This window comes from Urocitellus parryii, chromosome 3, assembly GCF_045843805.1.
Source record: "Urocitellus parryii isolate mUroPar1 chromosome 3, mUroPar1.hap1, whole genome shotgun sequence".
NCBI lineage: Eukaryota > Metazoa > Chordata > Mammalia > Rodentia > Sciuridae > Urocitellus > Urocitellus parryii.
Window position 1 is genome coordinate 175,737,779 of NC_135533.1, and position 15,927 is coordinate 175,753,705.

The following is a 15,927-nucleotide window of genomic DNA, read 5'->3' on the forward strand; positions in this document are numbered from 1 at the left end:
AATTTTTTTTTTTTTAAATAGCCATTCTTACTAAAGTGATTGTGGTATTCCATTATAGTTTTGATTTGCATTTCCCTTTTGTTTAATAGTATTGAACATTCTGCATCTGTTTACTGGATTTCTTTTGAAATGTTTAGATCATTTGCACTTTTTAAATTGAGTTATTTAGGGATTTTTAGTTTGTTGAGTTCTTTAGGTATTCTGGGTGTAAACCCTCTGATGAATGGCTGACAAAGGTTTTCTCCTCACTGTTGTTTCCTTTGCTTATTTGCTGTGCTTTGGAGTCCTTTCTAGATAACCACCTGTATCAACATCTTAAAGTGCTTCCTGTCTCCGTTAATAGTTTCAGGTCTCACACCAATATCTTTGATTCATTTTGTACCAGGTAAGAGATGGGGATCAAGTCTTAATCTGCATGTGAATATCCAGCTTTCCCAGCAACGTTTGTTGATGTCTTTTCTCCAGTGTATGTTTTGGGTATCTTTGTCAAGAATCATTGGCTGAAGATGTATGGGTTTATTTCTGGATTCTCTTTTTCACTGGTCAGTTTGTCTGTTTTTATGCCATTACCATGCCGTTTTGTTACTATGGCTCTGTGGATTATCTTTAAATCAGTTGTTATTGTGATGACTCCAGGTTCGTTCTTTTTAATCAAGATTTCTTTGGCTATTTGTCTTTTCTGCTTCCATATAAATTTTAGGATTGTTTTTTGCTAGTTCTGTAAAGAATGTCATTGGCATTTTGATGGGGATTGTATTGAACCTGTAGATCACTTTAGGTAGTATGGACATTTTAACAATATTCTTCCAATCTATGAACATGGATGATCTTTCCATCTCTTTTAGTGTCATTCAATTTCTTTCATCAATTTCTTAAATTATAAATGTTTGTTACTTTTTATTCCCATGGTTTCTGGAGGGGGGGTTCTTTTGTGAATGGGATTGCTTTTAGGTTTTCTCAGCAAACACATTATTGGTGTACAGAAAAGCTACTGACTTTTGTATCCTGCTACTTGAAGTTCTAATAGGTTTTTGAGTAGCATCTTTAGGTTTTTTTATGTAAAGATATAATTATATCACCTATAAACAGGAGTAGTTTGACTTCCTTTCCTATTTGTATGCCTTTTATTTCTCTTGCCAACTTGCTCTGGCTAAAATTTCTAGTACTGCATTGAATAAGAGTGGTCAAAGTGGTTACCCTTGTCTTGTTCCTGATCTTAGAGGAAATGTTTTCAGTTTTTTCCCCATTCTATATTAATGTTGATTGTGGGTTTGTCAAATGTAGTCTTACTAGGTTGAAGTCTGATCCTTCTATATTTAATTTTATCAGGGCTTTTTATCATGAAGGGATGTTGAATTTTATCCAGTGCTTTTTCTGAACTGATTTTTCTCCTTTTGGCATATGTGATTATTGATTATTTTGTATTCCTGGAATGAAACAAACTTGATCATGGTGTATATGATCCTTTGATATCTTAACAAAATATTAGCAAATTGAATCTGAGGACTTTTGCACTTTTTTTTTGTTGTACCCTTGGCAGGTTTTGATCATAGGATAATATTGGCCTTGGAATGAGTTTGGAGGGATTCCCTATCAATTCTGTGATAATCATTGATATTAGTTCTTCTTTAAAAAAGTTAAGATTCAACTTGATTGGGAGAATTTTGATTCAGTCTCATTGTCATTGGCTGATTTAGGTTTCTTAGGTCCTTGTGGTTCATTTTTGATAGGACATATGTTTAGAATGGCCATTATAGGTTTTTTGACTTATTATAATCGTTTGTATTTCTGTGATATCAATTGTCATTGGTTCATTTTTAAGTTCTTTATCCTAGTCTACAGTTTTGTACCCTTTCAAAGAACCAACTCTATTTAAGACTTGCTGCTCTGATCTTTATTATTTCTTCTATTAATTGTGGGTTAGGTGGTTCTTAGTCCTTGAGATGCATTGTGAGGTGGTTTCAGGGCCTCTGATGGAGGTACTCAAACAAGCCTCTTAATGCTGCTTTTGCTGTATCCCTTAGGTTCTGTTTTGTTTTCATTTTCTTCAAGGAATTTTTAAATTTCCCTTTTGACTTCCTCAGTGACACATTGTTTTTTTTTTTTTTTCAAGAAATTATGAGGAATTTTATTGATATAAAAATATCAATACATATATAGATGAGTAAATGAATTCTTTTTTTTTTTTTAATTGGTCGTTCATAACATTACATAGTTCTTAGTACATCATATTACACGGTTTGATACACGTGAATTATGAACTCCCCCTTTTACCCCTTATACAAATTGTTGTATCACATCAGTTTCCCTTCCATTGATTGACATATTGCCTTTCTAGTGTCTGATGTATTCTGATGTCTGTCCTATTGTCTACTATCCCCCCTCCCCTCCCCTCCCCTTTTCTCTCTCTACCCCTTCTACTGTAAATCATTTCTTCCATTTGTATTATCTTGTCTTACCCCTCCTTTCCTCTTGTATGACATTTTGTATATCCCTGAGGATCGCCTTCCATTTCCATGCAATTTCCCTTCTCACTCCCTTTCCCTCCCACCTCTCATCCCTGTTTAATGTAAATCTTCTTCTCAAGCTCTTCGTCCCTACCCTGTCCTTGTTTACTCCCCTTATATCAAAGGAGTCATTTGGTATTTGTTTTTTAAAGATTGACTAGCTTCACTTAGCATAATCTGCTCTAATGCCATCCATTTCCCTCCAAATTCTATGATTTTGTCATTTTTTAATGCAGAATAATACTCCATAGTATATAAATGCCACATTTTTTTTATCCATTCATCTATTGAAGGGCATCTAGGCTGGTTCCACAGTCTTGCTATCGTGAATTGAGCTGCTATGAACATCGATGTAGCAGTGTCCCTGTAGCATGCTCTTGTTAGGGCTTTAGGGAATAGACCGAGAAGGGGAATAGCTGGGTCAAATGGTGGTTCCATTCCCAGCTTTCCGAGAAATCTCCATACTGCTTTCCAAATTGGCTGCACCAATTTGCAGTCCCACCAGCAATGAACAAGAGTGCCCTTTTCCCCGCAGCCTCTCCAGCACTTATTGTTGTTTGACTTCCTAATGGCTGCCAGTCTTACTGGAGTGAGATGGTATCTTAGGGTAGTTTTGATTTGCATTTCTCTGACTGCTAGCGATGGTGAGCATTTTTTCATGTACGTGTTGATTGATTGTATGTCCTCCTCTGAGAAGTGTCTGTTCAGGTCCTTGGCCCATTTATTGATTGGGTTATTTGTTATCTTATTGTCTAATTTTTTGAGTTCTTTGTATATTCTGGTTATTAGGGCTCTATCTGAAGTGTGTGGAGTAAAGATTTGTTCCCAAGATGTAGGCTCCCTGTTTATCTCTTATTGTTTCTTTTGCTGAGAAAAAACTTTTTAGTTTGAGTAAGTCCCATTTGTTGATTCTAGTTGTTAACTCTAGCGCTATGGGTGTCCTATTGAGGAATTTGGAGCCCGATCCCACAGCGTGTAGATCATAACCAACTTTTTCTTCTATCAGATGCCATGTCTCTGATTTAATATCAAGCTCCTTGATCCATTTTGAGTTAACTTTTGTGCACGGCGAGAGATAGGGATTCAGATTCATTTTGGTGCAAATGGATTTCCAGTTTTCCCAGCACCATTTGTTGAAGATGCTATCCTTCCTCCATTGCATGCTTTTAGCCCCTTTATCAAAAATAAGATAGTTGTAGTTTTGTGGATTGGTTACTGTGTCCTCTATTCTGTACCATTGGTCCACCCGCCTGTTTTGGTACCAGTACCATGCTGTTTTTGTTACTATTGCTCTGTAGTATAGTTTGAAGTCTGGTATTGCTATACCGCCTGATTCACACTTCCTGCTTAGTATTGTTTTTGCTATTCTGGGTCTTTTATTATTCCATATGAATTTCATGATTCTTTTATCGATTTCTATAAGATATGCTGTTGGGATTTTGATTGGCATTGCATTGAACTTATATAGGACTTTTGGTAATATCGCCATTTTGATGATGTTAGTTCTGCCTATCCATGAGCAGGGTATATTTTTCCATCTTCTAAGGTCTTCTTCTGTGTCTTTCTTTAGGGTTCTGTAATTTTCATTGTATAAATCTTTCACCTCTTTTGTTAGGTTGATTCCCAAGTATTTTATTTTTTGGGGGGATATTGTGAATGGAGTAGTTGTCCTCATTTCCGTTTCAGAGGATTTGTCGCTCATATACAGGAATGCCTTTGATTTATGCGTGTTGATCTTATATCCTGCCACTTTGCTGAATTCATTTATTAGCTCTAATAGCTTCTTTATGGACCCTTTTGGGTCTGCTAGGTATAGAATCATATCATCTGCAAATAGTGATAATTTAAGTTCTTCTTTTCCTATTTTTATGCCTTTAATTTCTTTCATCTGCCTAATTGCTCTGGCCAGTGTTTCGAGGACTATGTTGAACAGAAGTGGTGAGAGAGGGCATCCCTGTCTTGTACCAGATCTTAGAGGGAATGCCTTCAATTTTTCTCCATTCAGAATGATGCTGGCCTGTGGCTTATCATAGATTGCTTTTACAATGTTGAGGTATGATCCAGTTATCCCTAATTTTTCTAGCGTTTTGAACATAAAGGGATGCTGTACTTTGTCGAAAGCTTTTTCTGCATCTATCGAGATGATCATATGGTTCTTGTTTTTAAGTCTATTGATGTGGTGGATAACATTTATTGATTTCCGTATATTGAACCAACCTTGCATACCAGGGATGAATCCTACTTGATCATGGTGTATAATTTTTTTGATATGTATTTGAATCCGATTCGCCAGAATTTTATTGAGGATTTTTGCATCAAGGTTCATTAGAGATATTGGTCTGTAGTTTTCTTTCTTTGAAGTGTCTTTGTCTGGTTTCGGAATCAGGGTGATGTTGGCCTCATAGAACAAATTTGGAAGTTCTCCCTCTTTTTCTATTTCCTGAAATAGCTTGAAAAGTATTGGTGTTAGTTCCTCTTTAAAGGTTTTGTAAAACTCTGCTGTATACCCATCCGGTCCTGGGCTTTTCTTAGTTGGTAGTCTTTTGATGGTTTCTTCTATTTCCTCTATTGTTATTGGTCTGTTTAGGTTGTCTATATCCTCCTGGCTCAATCTGGGCAGATCATAAGACTCAAGGAATTTATCTATGCCTTCACTATCTTCTATTTTATTGGAGTATAAGGATTCAAAGTACTTTCTTATTATCTTCTGTATTTCTGAAGTGTCTGTTGTGATATTGCCTTTTTCATCCCGTATGCTAGTAATTTGGGTTCTCTCTCTTCTTCTCTTCGTTAGCATGGCTAAGGGTCTGTCAATTTTATTTATTTTTTCAAAGAACCAGCTTTTAGTTTTGTCAATTTTTTCAATTGTTTCTTTTGTTTCAATTTCATTAATTTCAGCTCTGATTTTAATTATTTCTTGCCTTCTACTTCTTTTGCTGTTGTTTTGCTCTTCTTTTTCTAGGATTTTGAGATGAAGTATGAGATCATTTATTTGTTGGTTTTTTTCTTTTTTTGAGGAATGAACTCCAAGCAATGAATTTTCCTCTTAGAACTGCTTTCAATGTGTCCCATAGATTCCGATATGTTGTGTCTGTGTTTTCATTTAACTCTAGGAATTTTTTAATTTCCTCCTTGATGTCTTCTAAAACCCATTGATCACTCAGCAACCTATTGTTCATTCTCCAGGTGATGCTTGATTTTTCCTTTCTTCTTTTATCATTGATTTTCAGTTTCATTCCATTATGATCAGACAAGATGCATGGTATTATCTCTACCTCTTTGTATTGTCTAAGAGTTGCCCTGTGACATAGTATATGGTCTATTTTTGAGAAGGTTCCATGTGCTGCTGAGAAAAAAGTGTAGCAACTTGATGTTGGGTGGTATAGTCTATATATGTCAATTAAGTCTAGGTTGTTAATTGTGTTATTGAGTTCTATAGTTTCCTTATTTAACTTTTGTTTGGAAGATCTGTCCAGTGGTGAGAGAGGTGTGTTGAAGTCTCCCATGATTATTGTATGGTGGTCTATTAGACTCTTGAACTTGAGAAGAGTTTGCTTGATAAACACGGCTGCACCATTATTTGGGGCATATATATTTATGATTGTTATGTCTTGTTGGTGTATGGTTCCCTTGAGCAGTATGAAGTGTCCTTCTTTATCCCTTTTGATTAGCTTTGGCTTGAAATCTATTTTATTAGATATGAGTATGGACACTCCTGCTTGTTTCCATGGTCCATATGAGTGATATGATTTTTCCCAACCTTTCACCTTCAGTCTATGTACATCTTTTCCTATCAAATGTGTCTCCTGTAGACAGCATATTGTTGGGTCTTGTTTTGTGATCCATTCTACTAGCCTGTGTCTCTTAATTGGTGAGTTTAAGCCATTAACATTTAGGGTTATTATTGAGATATGGTTTGTTCTTCTATCCATATTTGTTTATTGATGTTACTAAACCTGATTTGTTATCCTCTTTGACTACTTTCCCCCCTTTACTGTCCTACCTCCCATTGTTGGTTATCAATGTTATTTTCCATTTCCTCTTCCTGTAATGTTTTGCCAAGGATTTTTTGAAGAGATGGTTTTCTAGCTGCGAATTCTTTTAACTTTTGTTTATCGTGGAAGGTTTTAATTTCATCTTCTAATCTGAAGCTTAATTTTGCCGGATACACGATTCTTGGTTGGAATCCATTTTCTTTAAGCGTTTGAAATGTTATTCCAGGATCTTCTAGCTTTTAGAGTCTGTGTTGAGAGATCAGCTGTTATCCTGATTGGTTTACCCCTAAATGTAATCTGCTTCCTTTCCCTTGTAGCTTTTAAAATTCTCTCCTTATTCTGTATGTTGGACATCTTCATTATAATGTGTCTAGGTGTGGATCTCTTATGATTTTGCACATTCGGCGTCCTGTAGGCTTCTAGGATTTGGGATTCTGTCTCATTCTTCAAGTCTGGGAAGTTTTCTTGTATTATTTCACTGAATAGATTGCTTAATCCTTTGGTTTGGAGCTCTGTGCCTTCCTGTATCCCAATGACTCTTAAGTTTGGTCTTTTGATATTATCCCATAGCTCTTGAATGTTCTGCTCATGGTTTCTTAGTAGACTTGCTGAGCTATCTATGTTCTTTTCAAGTTGAAATACTCTGTCTTCATTGTCTGATGTTCTATCTTCTAAGTGATCAACTCTGCTGGTAGTATTCTCAATTGAGTTTTTAAGTTGGTTTATTGTTTCCTGCATCTCTCGTATTTCTATTTGTTTGTTTTTTATTACCTCTATCTCCCTGTGAAATTGATCTTTTACTTCCTGGATTTGTTTGTCAATATGATCTTTCATTGTCTGATTTTGCTGTCTCATGTCTTCCTTGAGACTCCAGATCATCTGAAGCTTGTATGTCCTGAGCTCTCTGACATTCCATCTGTTGCAGCTATTACCTCTTCTAAAGTTGAGTTGACCTGCATTGCCTGTGGTCCTTTCTTTCCTTGTCATTTCATACTGCTGGCGTTTCTTTCTGCTTGGTGAAATTGTTGTGTCTTTGATATTTTCCCCCTCTATTTAATTATATTGCTCTTGTATAGTTGAAAAATCACCCTTTCAGGGCAGGTAGTGGCTGTGATCCTCCTCCAATTAGTGTGATACTGGGGAGGAGAGATATTAGAAGGGGAGGGAAGAAGTCACTAAAGAGAATGAGTGTAGGCAGGTAGAATTCAAGGAAGGTGGAATAGGAAAATTGAAAGAAGTGGGAAGACAAAAGAAAAAAAAAAGTGAAAAGAAAGAAAGAAGAAACGAAAAAAAATAAAAATTTAAAACCAAAAAAAAAAAATTTTTTTAATGATAGTAAAAAAATGGAAATTAAAGTTTAAAAAATAATAGTAATACTAATAAAATAAAAAGAATTTAAAAAAATTGAAACCATTAATAGGAACGTTAAAGAACAACAACTACATCAACAACAAAAAGTGAAAATAAAAAAAAATACTAATAATAATCATTAAAAAAATAATAATAATAATAATATATGCAGTCATATAGCTCGATTAACTTCTCATCCAGTTGGTGGAGCTATGCCCACTGGGCCAGGCTTCTCTTCTTGATAGGTGGGAACCAATCACTGTGCCTCAGCTCTTCTTCCCAGACTGTGTGGGTCTCTAATCCTGAGTGCCTAGGGCCTTCTCTTGTGGTTCCTCAAGCCAGGCCCCGCTCACCTGTGACACTCACCACAATACTGACTACACGCCAGGTCTGCTGCTCCTGGGAGCCCTGTTTTCATGGGTGCCTGGGCACACCCTTTCTGTTTGCCTCCCTCAGACCCTAAGTTTGTAGGGCTTGGGGCTGAGGGCCCCCAGCGAATTTGTTTGCCCTCAGGTAGCAGCAACTCCCCTGATAGCTGGTGCAAGGGACCTGTTGTCAGCACTGGTGATAGCAATAGCTGGGATTTCTGCGCAGCTAGTCCTGCGTCACTCCTGATTCCCTGGGTCTGGCTGTGGTGCTCAGTTGGCTTTTACCTCTTTGAGTTCAGGCGGGCCGACTAGTTATTTCAGCGGGATCATTACTGTTGAGTCACATGAAGCAGGCGAACCTGAGCTAGAATGCAGCCAATTCGGGCTCGGTGTGTTCTGAGAAGGCTAGACCGTTCGCCCGGGGTCCACTTCAGCTCAACCGTGCCTAGTGGTCCTGAGCAAACAGTATTTTGACAGTTTACTTCTCCCTATGCCCGTGCAGCTGAAGGGGTTAGAGACTTGATCTCTCCGCGTCCGCCGCCATGTTGGATCATTTAGATTTTAAATTGTCACTCATCTTATCAGCTGTTCCATTTCACTCGGCAGCTCACTCTAGCGGTTAAGAGTCTGTTCTAAGGTGCTCCGCGGAAAGCGGTGGCGGCAGCAGCGGTGGCTGCGGCGGCGGCAAAGCTGTGGCCTTTGGGACCCCCGTGGAGGGGGTGCGGGCTGGGGGAGGGGAGGCAGCGCCTCGGGGCCCGCGCGGGCCGGGTATTGGGCACGCGAGAGAGCGGGTGGGGTGGGGGAAAGAGATTGAGATCTAGATTTAGGGAGTGAGCGTGGGAGGAGAGATGGCGGGGGAGAAGCGAAGCGGAGAGGGGAGTGAGAAGGGGCCCAGGGAGCCCGGCAGCTCGGGGGCTGCAGCCGTACTGCTCACGCTGAAGTCGTGGCGGATTCACTCCATCTAGGCCCTTTTCTTGACACGGTGCTGAATCCTTGTCGACAGATCTCCTTTAATGATCTTTACTTCTTCTTTTAAGAAGCAGCAACATACGCTGCGGTGGCGGTGGCGCGGAGTACAGAGCGGCTCACTCATTCCCCGCCGCCATCTTCTTTTCCTCAGTGACACATTGTTGATTCAAAAGTGTGTTGTTCAGTCTGTATAATTTCTAAAGTTTCTCATTGTATTCCATTGTGATAAAAAATGAAACAGAATGATATCAGGATTTGGGAGTTTTCTTTTGTGGCTCAATACATGGTACATTCTAGAGAATGTTCTATGTGCTGTTGTGTGGGAGGTTGTATTTAGATATTTACAGGAATGTTTTGTAAATATCTGTTAAGCCCATTTGATCCACAGTATCACTTACCTCTAATTTTCTGTCTGGAGGTTGTATCCATTAGTGAGTAAGGTATGAAAACCCCCTGATTATTATTATATTGGACTATCTCCATCACTTAAGGTCTTTTTTTTAATATAAAATTAGGTGCTCTGCTATTAGGTATTTATAAATTTATACTAGTTCTATCTTGATGAATTGTTAGGCCAAGCAGCTAACTATATTTTATATCTGACTATCATTTTCTGTCTTCTCAGTCTTTTTTACATTTTTTTTAGTTGTTGATGGACTTTTTATTTGTATGTGGTGTTGAGAATCAAACCCAGTGCTACAAGTATGCTACCACCAAGCCACACCCCCAGCCCCTTTTTCTCAGTCCTTGTTTTAATCTACTCAGCCAGTCTGTATCTTTTAAGGTCCATTTACATTGAGAGTTATTACTGAAAGATATGGACTTATATGCCTGTCATTTTTTTTATTCTTTTCCTCTTACTCATCTTTGGTTTATTGAAAATGATTCGTTTGTGTATTATATTTATACTTGCCATTGTGAGGGTAGTTATCTTTCAGTAATAAGACACTCATAAGCACCTTTTATAAGGCTGGTCATAAATTCCTCTGGTTTTACTTATCTTGGAAGGTCTTCACCCAGCAAGGCTATCCTTTAGAAGGAGAATAATCTCGATTGGCAGTTATTTCAGGATATCAAATACATTATTTCATGCCCTCATGGTATATAGGCTTTTTGCTAAGAAATCTGTTAGCCTAATGAGGTTGCCCTTCTGTGTGGTTTAGTGGTTTTTTTCTTGGAGATTTTAAAATTCTTGTACTTTTGAGTTTGCCACCATGACATGTGACCAGAAAATATTTTCTATGATGTCTATTGGGGTTCTGTAAGTGTCCTGCATATGGGCATCTCTATGTTTCCCAAGATTAGGAAATTTTTTTCCGTAGCCCTAACCTTTATTTCTTCCTCTTCTGATATGCCAGTGCTATACTCATTTAATGGTGTCCCAAAGATGGTTTTGTTTCTTTTCTGAATATGAATTTCAAGGACTTGTCTCCAAGCTAAGTCTTATTTCCACTCAATCTAGTTTTCTATTAAGGCTTTCAACTGACTTTGTTCGACTTATTCAGTTCTCCATTTCCAAGATTCGTTAACTGAACTTCTCATTCACATCCTGGATTATCTTGTTTTCACTTATTTTGACTTTTTTTCCTCAGGCATTTCATTCATTTCAGTATCTTTGTGATCAGTTACGAGAGTTTTTTTTCTTATTTCTATCACTTTTGAGGGATGGCCCTCTTAGCAAACAGCTTTCTTCTAAATGTCTTTGGGTATTGATTTGTTATGCAATGCTAAGGTTATTTCCAGCTGGGTGCCTCAGTGTAGTCTGTCTAGCTGTAGCTTGTTTGGCAGTAAGTTCGGACATCTTGTTTATCAGAGCCAGATCACCATCTCTGTGGGTCACACCAACATTTCGGGGAGATGTAGTGTAGACAGCAGGGTGGGGGAGTAGGTGGCCTCACTCTGGTGACAGGGTTTACCCAGGCACTGTGGTATTGGCTGTTACTTGAGGTGGTCTCTGGCACCGGCTGCTCTAGTAGTAGGGAAATGCCCAACTCACTAACTGGATAGTTGTGCAGACCCAGGTGTTTCATGGGGAGTCCTGGGGCAGGAACCACAGCTCCTCCTCTTTGACACTCATACCCAGGCTTTTTAGCCATATGAAACAGAGGTGACTGGTGGTGGGACCTGTGTAGGGGTGGTGGCAGCAGTTGTGCTGTTCCTATGAGGGTCCCTGCCCAGGAGCAGGACCTCAGAATCCCCTATCCTTGCCTGGGGATGGAACAGGAGTGGGTCTAACCAGGAAAAGTCCCTATGGGGTGGTTGCAGAAGCAAGGGAGAATGAAATACAGCTGACTCCTGACAGTTTCTCTGTACCTTTGGCTATCACTTAGCCCTAAGTGTGCATAACCTAAGTTGCTCAAGACTGCTTCAACAGATTACTGTGGGCAGGAGGGCATTGGGAACCTCATGGGTAACTGTCTATGTCCTAGAACCAGTGTGAAACCATACACAAATGGCAACGACTCAGGGCAGGCTCCCTAACCTTCCATTTCTTGAGGGCAGTACTGTTCCCTACAATGCAGCACTCAGGGTTTGTATCAGAATCATTCTATTGAATCAAGTTTGGTTCTTGAGGCACCTACCTGCTGAGCCAGTACAGTGGAATGTCTGGAGTCTTGGGGGTTTCTGACCCCCAGAGCAGTCCAAATTCAGACAGTAGGTATTTTCTGAACATGGCGCCTGGTCACAGCCTCTTGGGGAATGATATGACTTCCTTTTCCAGAGCTAGGATACTTCTCTAGTTAGAAACTTTGGAGTGTCCTGTGATTTCTAGTACCCATGCTGACAGTTTGCTGGGATCCTTTCTTCCAGCTTTACCTCTGTAGAGTTGGGCCACAGGTTCTATAATGTTTCTATTTAGGTTTTTGTCCCACCTCTCAGGATCTCCCATAATCACCTCAATATGCCATTGTACATCTGTTGCTTTGGTGTTTCTTTGTGCAGGAGCATGAGTGCTAGGTGCCTCTAATACACAATCTTGCTGTTGTCTCTCACTTTTTAATATATTCTGTGTATTTTTTACTACTTTATTTCCAGGTTATTTAAACATAGATTAGATGCTTGGTGTTATACCTTCACTTTTACAGGCAGAATTGGAAAATAGAAAATCTGGGGGTTAACCCAGTTTTGGTTGGTGCTCTATTAGTCATTGAACATAAAAGCAGTACCTCTCCAATGCCAAGTGTTTTATCTCAGGAAGAGTGAATGATGTTCTCCCATTTTACTAACAAGGGTAATGAGACCAAGTGGATGGACTGCTTGCCTGAGGTCAACATGACTAGGGAGAGTGATAAGGTCTACAGAACTTGGTTCTCTCTCATTAGAGGACGTTGCTGTCTTAGCCCCAGACTTCTTCCAGAATCCTCTATACTACTAAACGGGGGATTTTTTTTTTTTTTTAAACCAAAACATTCATTTCCAGAGCTTTCAAACTTTGTTCTTAAGGAGCCTAGAGAGAAGAAACCCAAAATGAATTAGAATGGTTGGTTTTGTGGTTTGATGGAAAGAACATGGTGCCAAGCTTCTGGAAACCTCGGTCATTTCTTTTCTACAATTTGCTGGCTTTGTGACTCAGTCCACCTTTCTTATCAAGGTGAGTAGGACTATGCAATTTAAGTCCTTTTAAGCTTTACCACTCCACAATTTCATGGTGGAAAATGGGCTTTAGAGAGCAAGGGGAATTGAGGTTGACCTTCTGTTGAGAGATGACTAAGATGTGTCTTAACTGGCTTCAAATATTTAATTGTTGCAATGACTTGTTTGTATCTCTAATATTGATAGAAATATCTTGGAATAAAGCAAGAGAAAAGTTTGGCTTGATGTAGAGGACTTCTATATTGCTGATTAAATTCTGGAGTCAGGGTCTAAGAGAAAGGGTAGAATCGCCATCAGTGAAAAAATTAGCATTCGTCTATTGGGGCTTAAAGTGGACTTAACAGACAGGATGAATTGATAGTTTGACAGGTATTAACTTAGGCATTTGGCTCCAGAAATTGGCCGGTTTTCTTGGGGTTGTGGCTCACCTAGCATGCATGAGGCACTGGGTTTGATCTTCACCCCATAAAGGTATTGTGTCCACCTACACCTAGAAAACCATTTTTTGTTTTCACAACAAGGTTGGAAGTACCCAGGACCAAACATTCACGGAGAGGTCCATTTTACAGCTTCCCCTGAGAAGTGAAATATGTCTTACCATTATTAAGCCTTAAGAGCAACAGAAAAGTACTAGTTACAGAAGTGTTTTACTGTATCAGTTATAGGGTTACAAACTTTTCTTCTTTTACCTGTCTAAAGGGCATGTTAAGCTGTTCCTAATCCAGTTTCTGCAATTGTCAATCAGGGTGGCTTCCCTCTGGTGCTTAGCTGAGGGTATAACCTCAGGCATTCAGAGTTGAATCAGGCACTCAATTTTTGGAAGAGTTGCGCAAGAGCAGACTTAGTTCGTCAGACGACATCAAGACTTTTCTAGTGACTTTGTTGACTAATGCTGAAAACATATCTGTGCAAGCAATGGCTGTCTCACTAGAATGTGTGTTACTTCCAGGAAATGCCTTTGATAAGGATGGTGCTAGGGGGTACTTTCACTATCTCCCTCTCAAATCAGCCCCCTTTTCTGCTATAGGCCACCAGCATGCCCACCATTCTCAAATGGTGTCATTTCCCCGATTTTAAAACTGACTAGAAACCCCAGTTGCACTTAGCACAGTGTATAGGAATTAGAAATATCTGTTTAGTGAATAAGCTTATCCCCTGTTCCCATGTAAACATCTCACCAGGCACAGTGGTAAATGCCCATACTCCCAGTGGTTCAGGAGGTTGAGAAAGGAGGATAGCAAGTTTGAGGACAGCCTCAGCAACTTAGCGAGACCGTGTCTCAATTTTAAAAAGGGAGGCTGCTGGAGATGCAGCTCAGTGGTAAATTGCCCCTGAGTTAAATCCCCAGTACCCACCCCTCCCCAAATAAACCTTCTCCCAAACTGCCTGTGCTTGAGTAAGTGTCCCATCAGTTTGGCAGGCCTGGGGAAGCAAGCACCAACTGGGTTCCCAGAGCCAGCTGTTCTACAACTGTGGTTAGTCATTTCTGTAGCCAGGACTAAGAAAACCAACAGGAACCTGTGCTGAACATTGCTTTGCTTCCTTCTCTAGCAATAAACACCTCAGAAATCACAGCCAAGGGTTTAATATGTCTTGTCCTTGGATCTAACATCCACATGCTTCCCTGTTCCAAACTCTGGGAATCAGGTACAGGAAGCACAGACTCTCCTGGGAAGCTGTATCAGTCATTTTGATGGGTCATTGAGCGGGCAGAGTGCACTACACTGCTTATAGTCTGGAAGGGCCACTGGAAGTCAGTGCCCCAGCTCCTGGCTGCCCACTTCCACCTCTTGCCAACCCTTTCGCAGCTTCCTCTTTATCCCATACTGCTGAGCCCCAGCAGAGTGCCTGGGTCACTGTTCGCTGCAGCATTCACTCCACACTGGGGATGAGCTCAACTAAAATGTTGCATGAGTGATGAGCTTAGGTACAATATAATCCTACTAAGAAGGCCTGCCACTACTAAAAAATGTTCCCCAAAGACAGTGATAGAAACCAGGCCCTGATCGACTTGATTTGGTCCAAGTACTAGATAAAAGAGGCAAAGGAATTGGTATGCCTCCTGCTGAAGCTTTTTTAAAGCTGTTCTCCTCAAGCATCAACTTGAATGAAATAGGATTAGCTTGAAAATTTGAAAAATTCATATTTAACTGAAACTTTTTGGTTACTTATAATCACTACCAAATAAGTTAGGATTTTATAAATATTATGATAGCATTTCTATTAAGGGTAGGATATATTATGCTTCAGTATCGGACAAACCTGAACATCTCAGTGGTGTGGGTTAGAACAAAGATTATGTAACAGTCGTCATGATCCATCTTGAAATATGTCAGGGGTGCTGAAAATAAAGGTCTAAGTGTTCTAGGTGTTTTTAAAGATCGGCCTCCTAAGTGGCTTTATATCCCATCTGTTCATGGTCCCAAACTGTAAGAATAGGAACCCATGGATCCTGGGCAAGGCTACCATGTGTATTTCTTGTCAGCACTGTGATCAGCTACTATCCACAGACTAAGTACTTCACGACCATCTTTATGCTCACAAAAATCTGATAAAAAAGGGGCTAAAGGTACTCACCTTAATACTTGAGAACGCAGAAATTAACCTGAGGTTACATGCATAGATTGTGCGTCCTAACCAGTTCTGTCCAGTTCCGAAGCTTGGAGGGGCTTTTCTATCATATGAGCCCTACATAAAACAGCATCACCACTTGAAAAACATAGATTTCCTCCTGCTCTCCAAGTATCAGTACTTTGACTTTGTGGCCCTGTCACTTGAGAGCAATATACCTACATTTCTTTAAACATATGGGGCAAGAATTTGTCTCCTTCCTCCTCCTGACTTTGCAGAGGTGCCCAAGTGAATCTTGGAAATACTTTCTTAGTGAAAGAATTGGAATTCGTCTCTCGCTTCCTAGGAATGTCACACTTCAGTCACCTGATCACCCTCAACTCCCATTCCAACAGCCACAAGCTACCACAAGTCTGCAGCTTTTACAAATGATGACCTTCCACCCTGTCACAAGAAGATGATTTCCCTCAGGAGTCCTCCCATGTGCAGGATATTGGGATTGAGTTGTAGAGCCTTGGTGGTTCACCATTTGGAAAAAGCATTTTATTTCCTGAAGAAAAAGCTATGATTCCA

General features: G+C 39.7%; 1 protein-coding gene across 3 annotated transcripts in view; it reads left to right on the forward strand.

Moving 5' to 3' along the window:
- Oxnad1 (oxidoreductase NAD binding domain containing 1) overlaps positions 1–15,927 on the forward strand; it is a 67,782-nt gene that overhangs the window by 50,808 nt on the left and 1,047 nt on the right. The window contains exon 10 of one of the 3 annotated variants that reach the window (XR_013343360.1): positions 12,634–12,781. The exons of 1 other annotated variant lie outside the window; for it this stretch is intronic. The gene's annotated coding sequence lies outside the window, so the exon portion shown is untranslated. Of the gene's footprint in view, positions 1–12,633; positions 15,627–15,927 lie in introns of those variants that run through there. One more of the 3 variants, XM_026388602.2, reaches the window with a different exon arrangement.